At 43.8% G+C, this 17,201-nt stretch overlaps 1 protein-coding gene across 4 annotated transcripts in view; it reads left to right on the top strand.

Annotated features, from left to right (window-relative positions):
• The window catches only part of EPHB1 (EPH receptor B1), a 364,143-nt gene that overhangs the window by 75,675 nt on the left and 271,267 nt on the right, over window positions 1-17,201 (top strand). The gene's annotated exons all lie outside the window — the stretch shown is intronic.

The raw sequence follows: 17,201 nt of genomic DNA, 5'->3' as shown, positions 1-17,201 counted from the left end.
TACTTTATACCAGAAAACCAAAAAAAACCACAGGAAACAAATTAGCCATTACTAAGAGCAGAAAATGCCTAAGTCACACAGGTTAGGAGCCAGGGTAATCTCTGTGTGTTGTTAATATTTCTTATTGGTGCTCAGTAGAATTATAGTTGAATACAGTTCTGTACAATAGTTTATAGTTTGGAAAATGAAGGATTTAAAAAAACCCTGTCTCTCTCCCCTTTGTACCTGCTCTGAATCACTCTTTGTCTTTGTCTCCCCATGATGCACTGTTTTTCTTAATTTTCTATCTGTTTCCCTGCCTCTCTTATCTCTCTCTCACTGCACTTCTCTCTCTGTAATTTGTTTGCAGGCAGGTTGTCTCTTTGATTTACTGTGTCTTTTCTCCATAGGATTATGATAAATGAATTGCTCTGCTCAGCTTGAGCTAGTCCAACACCTTTTACGCACGCTAGGTCAAGTCCCTGTAAGCAGTGAAAGCAGAACAGATGCACACACAGCCCTCCTCACCCTGCACTCCATAGCTATCATTGGGCCTAGTCCTAAAACATGCTGAGCACCTTCAGCCCCCATTGCCTTCCGTAGAATTTGAAGCTGCTCAGCATCACATAGGATTGGGCCCATACAGATGAGTCCCCAGGCTCTTCGTGTGAATGTATAAATGGTACAGTGCATGCACATAAAGTGATACTTGTAACTCTGGTTTATAATTGCAGTTACGTCTGCTGGCCTTATGTGAAGGCCTGATCCTGAGAGAGGATTAAGCATTTGAAAAACGGTTTTGGCAGATCAGCCCTGAACTCACCACTAAAGAAAACAAAATTCAATTAAAAAACAACTGCAGAAGAAGACAATATTGGCAATTTAACATGTATTAACTCTAGAGATGTGCAGGTACCAGGACCTTGAACCCAAACTCCTTTACATCTGGGGACCAGGGGGAAGATGTCAGCTTTGCAGTGCCTATTTGGATGAAGAGATTCGATGTTGGTTTGGTGTGAAATCCATATCTGGCAGTGGGCTGTGATGAAGGTGTGGCTACAAATCTCATGGGGAACTAGTGCTCTCAAGATTTTGTTCAAGACCATGGGCATTATTGGAGAAGGGTCAATAAATGAAAATCTATTTTCATAAAAAAAAATCAGTTCCTTTTGTTTCTAAATTTCAGACTGGACCCACATTTGTTTTTTTTTCAATTTTTAATTTTTTTTTAAACATCATAAACATTATCAAAATGGTTATAGGAAAATCTTTTGGAGACCAAAAGCCAGGTCACCACAAGTGCAATTGCACAACCATCATAAGCCACTGAGAATGTATCACAACCTTAACTCTGCCCCATTTGGAATGCCAGCATCCCCGTCCCCTGCCCTGAGTGTGTGCAGTTTAACAGGACTGTGTGGAAAGGACAGTAGGTAGAGGGAATCTGGTCATCTGGTAATGGTGGTAGGAATGGAATTTGGCTGCATTTACTCTTAACGTCCTTGCTTTTTAGGTTTTATGTTAACTATGTGTTCTGTAGTCCAAATTTAACAATACAGTCGCTGTTTGTTGTGGGCATGTATATAAAACCTAGAACAATATTTTATGCAGTGTCTGCAACAAGTGTTATATGAAATTAAACCCCATATTTCTATCCATCTAATAGGATTCACACCTTGATATGTGTATAGGATTATCAGAATTCATGGTATGTAGTGGGATGTTGCCATTGATGGGTGAATCTACCTAATTCTGTATTTCACTATATGATTCTATATTCCACAGTGATCTGCTTTGTGGGCCACCCTCTTGAACTCATGGCAGTGATACTGGCTTCCAAGAGCATTCTGGGGTTTGCTGTGTGCACAGTGCTTACTGTATCTTGACGAAGTGTCACTGTATATTAATACTCTGATGGTCTTTTTTCCCCTAAACCTAGATTGACTTTTTGAATGCATAGCTCTATTTACAATCACAAAGAACCGTGCATAGCATAACCTACCACAGTTGCCTTCATAAGCACACATGTTCTCTCCTCCCCCCTGCCCCCTCTAGAAGGTTCATCGTAAATGCCAAGGGTTAGCGGATTTTTTATTTTAAAAGATGGACGAAAACACCAAGTGATGGATCATTTTGTTGTTTAAAGCCTCTTCCATGTTTTGAACTTGGTTTGTTATTCTGTGGATAATCCTTGATCATAATGAATCCACGGGAGACTGATGGGGATTGCTCGTTTATGCACTTGCAGAGCAGTTCCGCTGTAATTCTACAGCAGCAAAATGCACCATTAAAGGCAAAGAGCCATAGGAATGATGGGACATAATTAGTTGTTGCTGTAATATTTTTGATTGAAAGTGCATAGATACTGTAAGCGGCTCTTTCGGGAGCTGATGCTCTTAGGAGACTGTTAAGAAGAGCACTGCTTATCAAATGGAAAAGGGTGATTCTGCTCTTACCCTGCCCGCCTCTCCAGCACCGTAATTAAAATGTCTGGCAGTTGTGGGAGAGCTTTGAGAGATGTCAGTGTTCAAAATGCAGAAGACGCCAGCTCATTCAGCTTGTGTGAGAGGCAGACTGCAGAGCTCTGCTGAGCCTGCACTCCCTTCCAATTAAGAATGAAAAATTTACTGAGCTTTCTCCTGAAGAAGAAACTTTCTTCAAGTCAGAAGCACCACAAATGGCTGGCTGACTCTATCCCTGTGGTAAAGCCACTTGTTTGTCATCTTGCTTTTCTCATCCACATTTTTTGGGGGGGTCTAATATCCATCAAATTCTATTGGGGGTCGACCTTTTTTGCAGCACAGGCGCTCAGCCCCTTAGAGCTTTGTGGATCAGAACTGTGCACTCTATCCACAAACACAAACCAAAATTAAGACAACATTAAGTTGTATTTAAACACTAAAGCTCAGATTCTGATACCCTTGCTCATATTGAGTTGTAAGTACCATACTCCATTAGTGGTCTCATTGGTTTCAATGGGCGCCTCTGACATCAATAGGCTTTACATTTAGACCCTTAGATATATGCGAATGCAAAACAAGTACGAGAGTATAGGGTGTAGTAATGGAAATCCTGATGTAATCTTAGCAAAAAGTACAGTTATCAAAACTCATATTGTAGGCAGAGCTAGTAGACAACCTTAACTACAGTTGATGCTAACATGATCCATTATAAACACCCTTTTTCAGTTTCTCAGAACTTTATCAAACTTCAACCCTTTTGCTGAAATTTTTTGTTTGTTCTTAGGGAAAGTAAGCTGTCATGGGATAAGAAGGAAGGTTCTCTCATGGATCTGTACCTGGTTAAAAGATAGGAAACAATGGATAGGAATAAATGGTCAGTTTTCAGAATTGAGAGAGATAAATAGTGGTGTCCCCCAGGAGGGGGCCAGTCCTATTCAACCTACTCATAAATGATCTGGAAAATGGATTAAATAGCAAGGTGACAAAACTTGCAGATGATACAAAATTACTTAGGATAGTTAACTGTTTTCAGTCTGCTTTGGACTTAAAAAGGGATCTCACAAAACTGGGTGACTAAGCAACAAATGGCAGATGAAATTCAGTGTCGATAAATCCAAAGTAATGTGCGTTGGAAAACATAATCCCAACTATACATAAAAAGTGAATGGGATCTAAATGAGCTGTTATCACTCAAGAAAGAGATCTTGTAATCATTGTGGATAGTTCTCCAAAAACATCCACTCAATGTTTAGCAGCAGTCAAAAAAGCTAACAATGTTAGGAATGATCAGAAAACAGATAGATAAGGCAGAAAATATCATCATGCCACTACATAAATCCATAATAAGCTCACACCTAGAATACTGCATGCTGCTCTGGTCACCCCATCTCAAAAAAGATATATTAGAATTGGATAGGATGCAGAGAAGGGCAACAAAATGATTAGGGGTATGTGTGAGACGAGATTAAAAAGACGGGGACTGGTCAACTTGGAAAAGAGACGACTAAGAGGGGGTATGATGGAGGCCTATAAAATCATGAACAGTGTGGTGCAAGTGACTAGGGAAATGTTGTTTACCCCTTCACATAACACAAGAACTAGGGGTCACCCAATGAAATTAATAGGCAGCAGGTTTTAAACAAACACAGGGAAATACTATTTCACACAGCACACAATCACCCTGTGGAACTCCTTGCCAGAGGATGTTGTGAAGGCCAAGACTATAACAGGGTTCAAAAAAGAACTAGATAAGTTCATGGAGGATAGGTTCATCAATGGCTATTAGCCAAGATGGTCAGGGATGCAACCCCATGCTCTGGGTATCTCTTAGCCTCTGACTGCCAGAAACTGGGGAGTAGAAGACAGGGGATGGATCACTCAATTGCCCTGTTCTGTTCATTCCCTCTGAAGCATCTGGCATTGGCCACTGTTGGAAGACAGGATACTGGGCTAGCCGTATCATTGGTCTGACCCAGTATGGCTGTTCTTACGCTCTTAAGAATGGGATTAGGAGAACATACATTGTTTTGACCATGTTAAAGTCTTCAACAGTTTCATTGAAACACTCTAATGCCTCTATGCCTTGGAGCAGGGACTCAAAAGTTGGCAGATAAGTTGCCCTGGTGTCAAGGATGTGCCTTTTGCTGACCTCCTAAAAACCCACCCAAGTTTGGGAAAAATTATTAGCATCTGGGAATCTCAGTGGGTAGTAGATGGTGGCTAGAGCATGTCAGCATTATTCTCCAAAGTTTCCATCTGCACTGAGCATGTTCTGTACTCTCTCAGCTCTTGTGTGCTAACCAGAAGGCGCATGCTCCATCCCAGGGATGCAGGACCTGAGGAGGTTTTTCTTTGCAACTGTTCCTCCTGGCCATAAGGGCCGCCAAGCTTTTTCATGCCCATCATGGAAATATCCATGCACCTTCATACGCATCTTCTGCAAAAAGCTGAGATTTCCATGTGTCTCAGAGCACATGCTCACTGTACCTTCACACTGCCTGCCAATGTGCCTCCATCCTGAACACAGAGGGACTGCATCATTTGGGTAGGAGGTACTTCAGTCTCCTTTCCCTTTTTTATCCTTGCCAAAAAGGATGCGGAATAGTGATCTCTTCTCCCCTCACCCTCATGTGATGTGGACACTTGTCTTCTATTAATTGGACTGAGAACAATAATTTGATATAGTGACTTTACTTACTTGGGCTTGTTTCAAACTAGGGACCCAGAGGGAAAAGGTTAAATCCCATTATCTGTTTCCTCTTCATCCTCACCACGGTGACCATATCAGATTCCACCCATGAGCTGTTGGATGCATTCCTTCCCCCACTCTTCACTCCAAAGTCTCTGCTACCAATGCAGACCTCTCAGATGCTGATTTATCATCTTGCACTGGAATTTTTGGGAAGTGTCTGTCATTGTTTCCAGTCGTTGGCATTCTTTCTAAATCTCTCTTTGCCCATCTGTTACTATGTCTTCTCGTGTTTTCTTATTTTGCTTAATTTCTATTTTTTTCTTGATCTTCCCAGGCATGCTTATGTCTTATATTCATATAACTGTGTGCAAGAAAGCTGTCTTATCTTGTAGACTAATGCCCACAACTTCTCTTCCTGTAGTGACAAGCTTCTGCTTATTTGCCTGGGGGAGGAGCCATATCTGAGCCACAAGTTTCCACTGGACAAACAGATTGGTTGTAGATGTTTCTTCACAGCCTCTCTTAGCGGAAAAAAATCATTACAATGTTCCTTCCTTCCAGAATATAATGCAACCCGATCTTGCTTTTACTCTGGGTCTAGCAGATGCATGCCAAGAAGTCAAAAGTACTCTCCCTCCTGACTGTGCTACCCTTGATTCATTATGGCTCCCCCCTCTACATAATAGACATTCCTTCTGTGCAACTGTCAAGAACGTTCTACACAGGGGAAGCCTGGAATAAGGATTTTGATAAACAGCCCAGGGAGTGGATCTCAACTGAATAAACTTATCTATATTTCACAGAGCTTCAGAGGTGGTCCTCCAAGGAAAATGTATGTCCTAGAAGAGTGATCAACATGATATAAGATAAAGTAGGCTGTGAGACAGTTGGTAAAAACAAAGTATGTTTTGTCTTACACTGCTTTGCACCCTCCATTTGGTTGCTATTTCTGTTACAAATGCATTGTTCTGCCCCTCAGTGTGTATGTGATCACTTAGCTTACACCACCACTTTACATCCCCTCTGCTTTGGCCATGAGGGGCCATCTAGCTCAGCAGAACTTCCTTAGAAAGCAAGCCATGAGAAGACATGCAAGCATAGCCAGGCAGCTCAGTTATTGGGAGCGAGCACCTCCTCCCCTCCTCCCCAACCAACTTGTGTCTGGAACGTGAGAATAACATCACAGATGGAGATTCTGTTCCACAAAGAGTATGTTCGTGCATTCTAATTGCTGGCATCTTTACTTGTTACTGGTGTAATTGTGAGTAGACGTTTGTTTTTGTATTGATAATTAGGGAGTGGAACAGATGGTGAAGGCTTAGTTTAAAGTAATGTGTCCATTAAAGAAAATCTACTGGATACAACTGAAGATTCTTCACTCTCACAGAGCTCCTCTCTCCGTACCAGGGGCTCCTGCAATGCCATCATGGTCAGTTTGCTGTGACAGAAGCTCAGGTCCCACTAACAGTGGGATCAGTTGCTTCCAAGTAAAGATGCTGAATTATCTCTAGGGCCTTCATATTCAGAATGATGGGTGCCTGTCGTGCCGCCAATCTCCAGCATTTACGGTGGATGCCCCAAACCCATGCTGCACACAGACATGTAGATATGAAAGGAATCACTAGAGAGAGCATTAATCTAAGAAGGCAGCACCACACAAATAGTTTAGAAATGAGGTGAAAACAGGGATGGGCAAGCAGGAAAATGTAGACAAAAGAACTGACCCAGATCTTCAGCCAGCCCTGGTGCCAAACTGAAGCCAAATATTTTCCTGAGGCCTGAGCAGGGTTTGCAGTTAGCTCTTTCCCTTCCCTTTCCCCCTATTTACTGGAGTGATCTCTTTAGCCTGCTGCCTCTTCACTTTGGGCTAACCCAGTTAGTGACACGCCCACAGCACAGAAAGTTCCCAGGTAGTGGCACATTTCTCAACATCTAGGACTGTCCTGGAGTCGACAAGTAGGGAAGTGACAGAGTGTGGAGTTCAGATGGGCTGTCTACAGTTTTGGTTCTGATGCCGCTTCATGCTGTGGCAAGAGGGCAGTGGAGCCTCTCTGTGATGAGCGACTCAGCAAATAGCCTTCCCTTGACCCTTCAGGGACCCTGGGGGTAGCAAAGTCTGCTTAGAACAAAGGCAGGGCATGGGGTGTTGGGAGAAGTGACATGTCCTTCAAAGTTTGAGTAATTCCAAGAAGCTTTGACTAACCACCGTAGCCTTCTGGATGCTACTCTGCAATGAACCTCTGGAGCTCTTTGAGGTTCACTGATGGTCAATGGGCAGAGAGCTGAATCCAGGTGCACAATAAAACCTCAAAAACACTTGCCCGAGATGGGGCACACTGGAGAACCGAAACCTGAAATGAAGGAAAATGAATGTGCCTGTACATGGATAAAATCCAGCTGGAACAACAGCTCAGGGTGTGTCAGGCCCACCAGGAGACACATCTCACCTGGACTAGAAAATTGCCTTATAGAACATATCCAATGAGACTCACCAAACGCTAGAATCTGAAGTTCCTACAGTGAAGGGCAAAACCTTACTGTAGAGGCTTGTTCCATTTGACTTAAAGCAGCTGTAGATTGTATGACATGACTCAGAACGTCATCAGTCTCATATGAATCCGTTCTAGGAGGTATAGAATGACAAATACAATAGCTCAACCTCACATTGATATGCACGTCAACGGTTTGTCATTTTTCAGTCTTCTAGTATATGGACCGGAAATAGAAATCCAACCAGATGGATATTTAAATGTGCCTAATGTTTGCTTAGATTGTAAATTCTTTGGGGTTAAGGACTAACTTGTTGTTGTAGTAGGCATTGTATATACAATGGGAGTCTAATCCCTGATTGGGTCCTCTGTGTAATACCAGTACAAAATAACGTTTTGGGGGTGTGGGAAGCTTGATTCCAACACATTTCTTTACACTGATCACATTCATTGTAACAATACAGCATTTGATATTTCAGGGTTGCCTTGATTTGGTTACCTTTTTATTTTACCTTGATGTTTCTAGTACTTCAGCCCTGTTAAATACAATGGAAAGGGATATGCTAATAGCCTCCATATAAGGAGCACACATCTGCAGCTCAGAGAGAGATCCAGAAAACCTGCCCTGTAGAGATTCATGAAGATCCCCTGAAAAACCAAATGCAAAGGAAACGTCTGGTTGATGAGAACTGGTTGCGTATAGCCAGACAAACTTTGATTTTCATGCTTTATTTTCTGCTGGTTTATTTAATTCTTTTTCTCAGCCTTTATTGTAATGTATTTTGGGTAGGTGTACCAGAAAAATAATCCATGGCTTTCCTACAATTTGCAGATATGCATATTCTGGAAGGACGAGATATGCAAGAGCTCTTACCTGCTTAGCATGTTAACTCACTCCTGCAGTTGACTGTGGAGTTTCTGTTTTGTTCAGGCCGTAAGATCTAAGCTTTGGATATTTCCTTTATTAACATATTGCACCTCCTTGACTGCATATCTGATACAGAATAATCAAGCAAAATGTCTTGCCTGCTGCTTTTTGAATGTCTACCCCTATTTTAAACAGTCCTGTTCTCTTGTGACTCGGAGAGGCATAGGCAAACACCTGCCTGCCACTTTGCTCCACCCTTCCTGCAAAGTGGATACTGAGTTTCACTCAGGAGCAAGAATATTTGGGGAGGAAGAGGATGAGAACGTGTCTCTTGCAGTTGGCCCTTGCTGTCCTGTGTGTGGGCTGGAAACAGGCAATAGCTAGTCACTCCCAGGGGAACTGGGAGATTGATTCAGTTCCTCCTTGATTCGGGAGCTAAAGATCTTCTGTGTAGGTCTTCTGACACTAATTTTGCTGTTAATGGGATTATATGCTGACCTGCATTTGCTGTTAACAACTCAGACAGTTACTAGATGTGCAGAAAGAAAAAAATATATGTGGAGAAAGAGAGAGAGAGACCTAAGGAAGAAGAGAGAACAGCTGAGGCTAAGGAGAGCAAAAGGGAAAGGAGGACAAAAGAGTAGGAGAGATGGGGTGGGGAGTATGTGGAATTGGACTGCAAGGCAGGGAGAAACACAAAAGAGAAGATGGAAGAACAGGGGAGAGTTAAAAGGACAGGAAAGGGAGATGACTTTGAGGCTTTGTGTCTGATTGATGATGCTCAGGCTGTGATCCACTGTAATCCCTTCGTTAGCAAGCTGAGAAAAGTAATTTTTACACTAGCCCCTGACCGACCGCCTTTCCACCCGCTCTTCTCCTGAGTGATTGATTGTCCTGGTGGTGTATGTATTGTCTGGGCGTACCACTGAGGTGGCTTAGCTAGTAGAGAATTCTCTCATGCCTCCTGCAGAGACCAGCATACTCATCGGCTTGGTACACAACTCTTCCATGCCTCTTTGCAGTCTGTGGCAATACAGAGCATGTCACTTTGCAGATCTGAGTGGTGTGTATAGAGTCTGAGTCTGTCTTACTGTGTAGGCTGTTCAGGTAGTTTGAGGTGTAAATATGCTGATTTGTGCCCACAGAAATGGGCACAGATATAATGGACATTTGGATTCATTTAAAGGGAGGCCAATCATCAGCCTGGATGAAAATTTAGGCTACTTGGTTATATGTCCTCAGTTATACCTTTCAGGTGGAAGTATGGCGTGTGCTGGTGTTAGGATGACCAGATAGCAAGTGTGAAAAATCGGGACGGGGGTGGGGGGTAATAGGAGCCCATATTAAAAAAAGCCCCAAATATCGGGACTGTCCCTATAAAATCGGGACATCTGGTCACCCTAGCTGGTGTCCATAAGGGGTGGATGGTTTCTGTCTGATTCAAGGATAAACAATGAGCTCTTTGGATCAACAAGCCATCAGGTAGCTTACAAAGGATTCTGCACTGCCTGTCACTCTGATGATAAAACATAGTGCCTGATTTTCCCAAGAACTTAGCCCCTGTTTAGGCAACAAAAATAAATGGGCAGCTTCTTGAGAGAACTCAACATGCTGGATCCTGAGGGCCAAATTTTTACAATGTGTAACAATGGGAGCTGTTGGCTGCTGAGCACTTCTGAAAACCTGCTCTTGTTCAGGTGCATAAATGGGAGCTGAGCCTGTTGGAATATCTAGTGCCAGTGCTTAAAATGTGACCTTAAACTAACTAGACTGCAGTTAGAACCTTACCCCCTGTGTTTAGGCACATGAAGTGATGGACTCTGTTGGTGCAGGAAACCTATGTAGAAGCCCCTGAAATGCTGAAAGTGACACAGTCCAAGAATGAACACCTGAGACCTTTTCAAATTTCAAACTGACTTCAGAATGCTTGATAGCAGTATGACTCCTATAAAGAACTTTTCAGACTCCTGGGCCTTCTGAGTCAGAGGACTTGGGTTATCTCAAGATGGCATGGAGCTGAGAGAGATTTAGCTAATGCTGCTTTTGAAACACTTTCCTGGATTGTGGAGCTCTTGCAAAATACAGTAAATAGAAAGTTCTGTAAAATAACTTTTTTGTAGGTGGGAGTCAGGAGCAAAATCTGAGGGTGACTGTACCATTAGATTTTGGGCCAGAGACTCTATGATGTAACAACAAAAAGACTATTTGGACATAAGAACAAGTCCATCAAGAAAGGATCGTTTGGTACTTAACCATGCTCAGTGGCACAAGCCAAGTGATACATCCTCCCCTTTTGAATCACACTGGACCACCTTTAAACTGAGGAGCCTTCTGTTCACAACATGATGCAATGACATGTTTATCTCACTATTGACGGTGAGGCCATGCGTATGCTAGAAAAATGGTGTGTTTTGAAATAGTGTTCACTAACGTGACTTCATGTCATGTGTATACAGGGTGTAAGATGAACCACTAGTAGCATAGAGGTTAACCATGTGTGACGGGTTGGATCACAGAAACCCCCTGGGGGCTGCCAAATGATGTGCCAAGAACTACTTCTGCCCCTGCTTTCCCTGCCAGCTTAGGACTCCAGCACCCTGTCTTGTTGAGCCAGACACGCCAATCTGCTCCAACACAGACCCAGGGTCTGAACCCTGTAGTTACTGTCCTTTGTTCCAGTTTCTTTCAGGTATCTTTGGGGGTGGTGACGCTATCTCTTTAGCCAGCTGAAGACAAAATGGAGGGGTCTCCCATGGGCTTAAATAGACTTTCTCTTGTGGGTGGAGACCCCCTCCTTTCTCCTATGCAAAGTCCAGCTCCAAGATGGAGTTTTGGAGTCACATGGGCAAGTCACATGTCCATGCATGACTCAGTTTTTACAGGCAGCAGCCATTGCTTACATGCTACCTTGAACGTCCTCAGGTAGACTTCTTATGTGGATTGTAGCCTTCCAAGATTCATTGTCCTTTAAGTGTTTCTTGATTGGGCACTTAATTTGCACATTCCTTTCTCAAGAAGCTGACCAAATGCTCTACTAAGGACTACTTAGAAATCAAGCAAGTATACAGCCAATATTCATAACTTCAAGTACAAAAATGATACATGCATACAAATAGGAGGAATGTATTCAGTAGATCATAACCTTTACAGAGATATGTTACATGGCATATGTAGCATAAAACATATTCCAGTTATGTCATATATACATTCATAAGCATATTTCCATAAAGCCTTATGGGGTGCAACGTCACACCATGATTCTCCCTGGCTATGCTATCTGAGTACTGTGTAAAACCATGTTTGTAAAAATACGTTAGCTGACACCTTCAGACATGACCACTTTTCCTAGTCTGGACATGGCCCGGAGAGAGAATTCAGCTCTCAATTCCAGTGTTTCCCGCTCCTGCACTTTCATTGCAAATTGCATGGATAATCATGTTCCTAAAACCCTAGCTCTGGGTGTCACATTATTATGTGAGAATCTCGGCTTTCATTGAAAATAAGTGTAAGTTTCTAGCCCTTTTGGTTGTGGAGAAAAGCTTGAAAATGTGAACCTTGAAGGGTGTGACACCAGGAGACAAAAAGAACCCCAAAGTTGTGTGTTTTTAACCTCATGACCTTTTGCGGGCCTGTTTCAGTTCTATAGACCCTCTAGTTGTAGGCCATGGCCTGACCATGCTTTGGCTGAGCCAAACCTGAGTGGCCAGCCATCCCTTCCTCATGATGTGGGGGAAGGAGAGTTGAGGAAGAGAGGAGAGGAATGGGGAATAGGACTGGCCAAGCGAAATTCTAAGTGAGTGGTATTGTGACCTGGTGTGCAGGGTCACCGCGCTGCTCAGGTTTGTGCCAAGTCGCAATGCCACTCAGACTTGGAGGGGATTGGTGTAGTGGTTCATGGGCTGAGGGGGCAGCATACCCCTGGTGGTGGTGGGGTCACCTGAGGGAGGAAGAGAAGGGTCTGGCAGGGGGAGGAATCTGTGCCCTTTCCCCTATAAATGGCACTGCCCCTATTACTGTGCTGCCAGGTAAAATAACAGACTGTTGGACTATGGGCAATCTTAGCAAGATGAGTGGATCTGGAGAAAAATGGTCAATTGGCAGGACTGTATGTGTGTGACATCGGGGTCAGGAATGGAAGAAAGGGCTGGGCTGCAATCTGTCAAACTCTAGGGCGTCCACATGGAACATTTGGCCTCGCAGCATGCTTAGCAAAGCTGTCCTCCCGGCAACGAGCCCCAGCTGCTGCATCACTTCTTGCTGAGAGCGAACCCACTGAGCATGGGGCTGTTGGATGTCTCTTCACTAAGCAGAAGCTCTTGTCCTAGGAGTTATGTATGTACAAAAGAAGGGGCGGGTTAAGGAGACTCTGCCCTCTCTCTACCCCAAGCTATGCCCTGGAACAGGCAGAAAGGACTGTCCCCTCCTGAATTGAGTTTGGTCACCACAAGGGAACCCTTGTCACTTGGAAACTTCACCCCTCCCCCAGTTAAATATTCCACAACTGTGAGTTTTTCAAGCTTAGAGCTGTGTAATTTGCCACATGTGTGACCTGTGACCAGGTAACATCCCCCCACCCCCAAATCTCTTGGCGAGGCCTGCTATAGGTCAGCCTCTAATCCACTGTCTGCAGGAGCTTTTCATCCGCCATGAATGAATAGGCCTGAGGAGACTAAAGGAAAGAACCCTGCAGTAATAGAACCAAACACTCATTTGTCATGTTAGAGCAGAGCTGTGTGACAGGCGGCTGCTGCTGCTAACACTAATCCCCTCGTGTCTTGCAGTCATGCACCGCGGCATAGATAAGAAAGTCGAGCTCAGAGGAAGAGGATGCAAACCTCCCCCTTGTCACTGCAGACTTGATGGGCAAAACATATTTGTTAACAGGGATTTTTTTCCTAACTTCATGAGTCAACTGCTCTGAACGGCACAGAACACTGCCAAGTTACAACAGCCAGGGAACTACAGAAATCAGTGCAAAGGAAGCACCTTACTGGCTGAAGTTATCAAAAGTACATTCCTGGTGTCAGAGCGCAGCCAAGAAAAGCACTCCAGGGAAGCAAGTTATAAGTGCACTGAACTGATGTACAGGAAGAGAGATGATGGAGTGAAAATCTTTTCTAAATAAACACTTGTTAAAAGTGCCTTTCCTGTAATTGAACACAGCAAGCCTATATATTAAAGAAAGAGATGAATTATGGGTAAACTAGAACAATCTTTGCTGACATGAGGTGGTGGTTGTTCATTTCCTTAGTTATTGCAGAGTTGGGAGGTTGGACTAGTGGATAGAGACTCAGGAGATCAGAGTTCAATTCACAGCTCAGCCACAGACTTCCTGTATGACCTTGGGCAAGGAATTTTAATCCAGCCTATGCTTACATTGCCCATCTGTAAAATGGGGCTCATACCTCCCTATCTCACAGAGCTGTTGTGAAGATAAAAGCCCCTAATTCTGAAGCACTTGGATACTACAGTGAGAAGTGCCGAGGTAGGCAGAGTTCTCTGCTTGGAAGGCGGGGGATCTATGGTCACGAGTTATCCCTTCGGGATGTTAACGTATGCACTGGCATGTCAACCTGTTTCTTTGAAGGACTCCAGTAAGGATTAATGGCTTCTTAATGAGGTATATGACAGTCCTTCTAGAGGTATGTGTGCAAGGAAGGAAATCAGATTTGTGGTGATTGCCCAATAGAGGGCCTGCCTCGACTAAGAACCCTCTTTGTAGAAGGGCTTAAGGATGAGCTGTGTATATAACAAAGTGTGTTTAAGGACTAAGGCTGGTGGCACTGCATATTTATTGGAGTTAACAGATACACATAAGGAGCTTGGAAGCCCAGGTTCTGTAGCTGCCAAATACTCAAGTGGCATTTCTCGGGGGAGGCAAGTGAATGGAAGTGTGCTGAGAGGGATTGCAGCACAGTCCTCCACTATTGTTTGTGACAAACATTACACTATGGCCCAGATGTGTTGAATGAAGCTGAGTTTCTAAAAACAAATGACTCGAATCCCCTTGCATTTCTCTTCTTCCCTTTTCTATTTCCCACTCTTTCTTTTACATCTTGATATCTCTTTCTTCATTCCTTTTTGTTGGCTGTTATTAACCCTAATGCTTCAGCCTCTTAAAAATCTCTCCTTTTTTCCTGTTCAGGCTCGTGTTACCCCTTACGGGCCAGATTCCGATACCCTTCCCCGTTTGAATGGTGGTGTTTCTATTGCAATAGTGCCTGAAAGCCCCATTGCACTTAACATTGCCCACACACAAACAAACGGGCTCTACTCTGAAGAACTTAGTCTCTCTGTCTCTTGCTTATTCAAAGAGGAGGAGGAAGGGAGCAGTGTCTTCATTTTACAGGTACTCAGCTGAGTCACAGTAGTGAAGTTACTTGCCCAGTTACAGAAGCCAGGAACTGAACCAAGTCATCTGGGTCCCACAGCAGCGCCTTAACTACAAAGTCAGCTCTTACCCGCCCCACCCCCATGTAAAACAGCACTCTGCTACTTGAGCAGCCTCATGACTTCAGAGGGACTATTGATAGAGTAAGGTGCTTCCCAGCTTGAGGAAGAGGATCTGAATGTGGCCCTACAGACATATGTTTACCTTCAGTTTTCTAGGCTCCCTTCCCCGCTCTCTGTCTCTCTCCCAACATTGTTTCTCATGACCCACTTCCCGGAGCGCTCTCTTCCCCGACCCTCCTTTCTCTCTAATGGTGTTGCCTTCCTCACTGTTATACCTCCTGTTCTTGCCTCCCCATCACTGCTCCAAGTAGGCCTGTGTGAGGTGGTGGTTCCCACTCCCCATTCTTGGTACTGATTGCCACCCCCCCTCCCCACACACAACATACATCCTCAGAGTTGTTGTGTGTCTCCCATTTTCCAGACATCTCACAACTTCACCATGACTCATGCCATTTTAAGGGTGGATTTTTTTGTAAGGCTGCTAACAGCTGTAGCTCTTGGGTTTGCCAGGGGAGGCCCAAAGGGAGGAAACTTCTGTGATTTGACAGTGTCCACTTCTTTCCTTATTTAAGTAGATGGAGGACATATGGAAGGTGAGTGGTAGGGCCACAGCCAATGCCATACTCCCACAGGGACAGCAAGGATGGGCCAGTGTTTAGGTCGCTAGTGTCAGGTGTAGGAGACCCAGGTTTAATTCCCTGCTCTTCCACAGACTGCCTGTGTGGCCTGGGTAAGTCACTTAGCCTCTCTGTGTTCAGTTCCTCACCTGTGAAGTCAGGCTAATAGCACTGTCCTACCCACAGGTGGTTGTGAGGAACAAGACACGAAGAAGTGTGAAGCATGCAGATACTGTGGTGAAGGGCTATGTAAATATCTTAGAGCAATAGTTACAAGTAGAGTCCTAATACTGGTGAGAATTTTAGATTTTCCTCACTAACTTTTGAACCCTGTTTATACTCTAAATAGAGGTGGAATGCCTCATCTCCGCTGCTAAACCCCACTTCAGTCTCTGAAGGAGCCATGTCAAATGCTTCTAGCCAATGGTGCTGATTAAAGAAAGAATGTAGAACATTAATCAAGAGAAACTGGGTGGAGGGTCCTGGTAGAAGTCCTCTAGCCCTATGTCCCTGAGTAGTGGCAAAGGATGGGTGGAAAGACTAATAGGAGTTCCTCATTTCCCACTTGTGATTTCTGGAACATTGATGGAGGAGTTAAACACAACAGTTTGGCAGCATTTACTATATTCTTTTAGTTATACTGATTTTATTTCCCAGCCGTTTATCTTTCCAGCACCACATGTTTATCTTTCCAGCATTCATTTCCTCACTTTCCTACTACATTGAAGTAGTAACTTTCTTGGGACAAAAGTGCTGCCTTTTTAGGCACCCAGGTGATATCTGGGCTGTAAAGGAAAACACCAACATTTATAGGACTGGGGGTGGACAGACAGTCAGCTAGACCAGACGTGAGTGACAAATTTCTTTTTGCATTTGGTAGAGATGCAGGAGCCAAGCAAATTAATCTCTGTGTCTGCCTTACTGAAAACAAATAAATAAAACCTGGAAGATTTTCCCCATCTGTCTGTATATGTTGTAGGTTTTTTTCTTATAAAAGGAGGGCAGGGAAAATATTAGCTGTATTGCATCTTAATGTTTTGCAATAATCCTCCCCCCAAAAACCAAAACAGAAATCCTACTGCAGTGATATTACTTACTATTCATTGATCTGACTCCCCCCCGCCACCCATGACGGGGATAATGAATGTATGCAACAACTCGGTACATGGAACAGCTGCCAGTCCATAAAACAGGACATCCAATGCTGTTGATCAAAGCACCCAGCTGTCAGCAACTTCACACCAGGACTGCAGAACTGGCCATGCTCAATTTCTTGATCCCTGGGAGCAGAGATTGTATCTGTGACTGAAGTTGAGACCCCCCTCCCCCCTCCCCCCCCCATCCCTGGATTTGTCCTGTTTTGTAGCAATTCAAGGAGCAAAATGAAATCTGCAGCCAGGAGTTAGTGCTTTTTATCCAGGCCTTAATATAGGTACCTTTTTACAACTCCACACAACCATTTTTATGGGTAACATTATTTTCCTGTTTCAGGGCTGTCACAATGCAGATTCACATGCATCATTGTAGTCTAAGGGGGCACTTGTGACTCACTTACTTGTATGCCAGGGTCTTGAGGCTTTATGCTGAAATAAATCCAATTGATTTCTATGGGAGTCTTGCTGGAGAAACAGGAGAGTCTCA

Source organism: Terrapene carolina, unplaced genomic scaffold, assembly GCF_002925995.2.
Source record: "Terrapene carolina triunguis isolate 2854851 unplaced genomic scaffold, T_m_triunguis-2.0 Scaffold837, whole genome shotgun sequence".
Taxonomy (NCBI): domain Eukaryota; kingdom Metazoa; phylum Chordata; order Testudines; family Emydidae; genus Terrapene; species Terrapene triunguis.
This window is presented reverse-complemented; position numbering and strand designations above follow the sequence as displayed.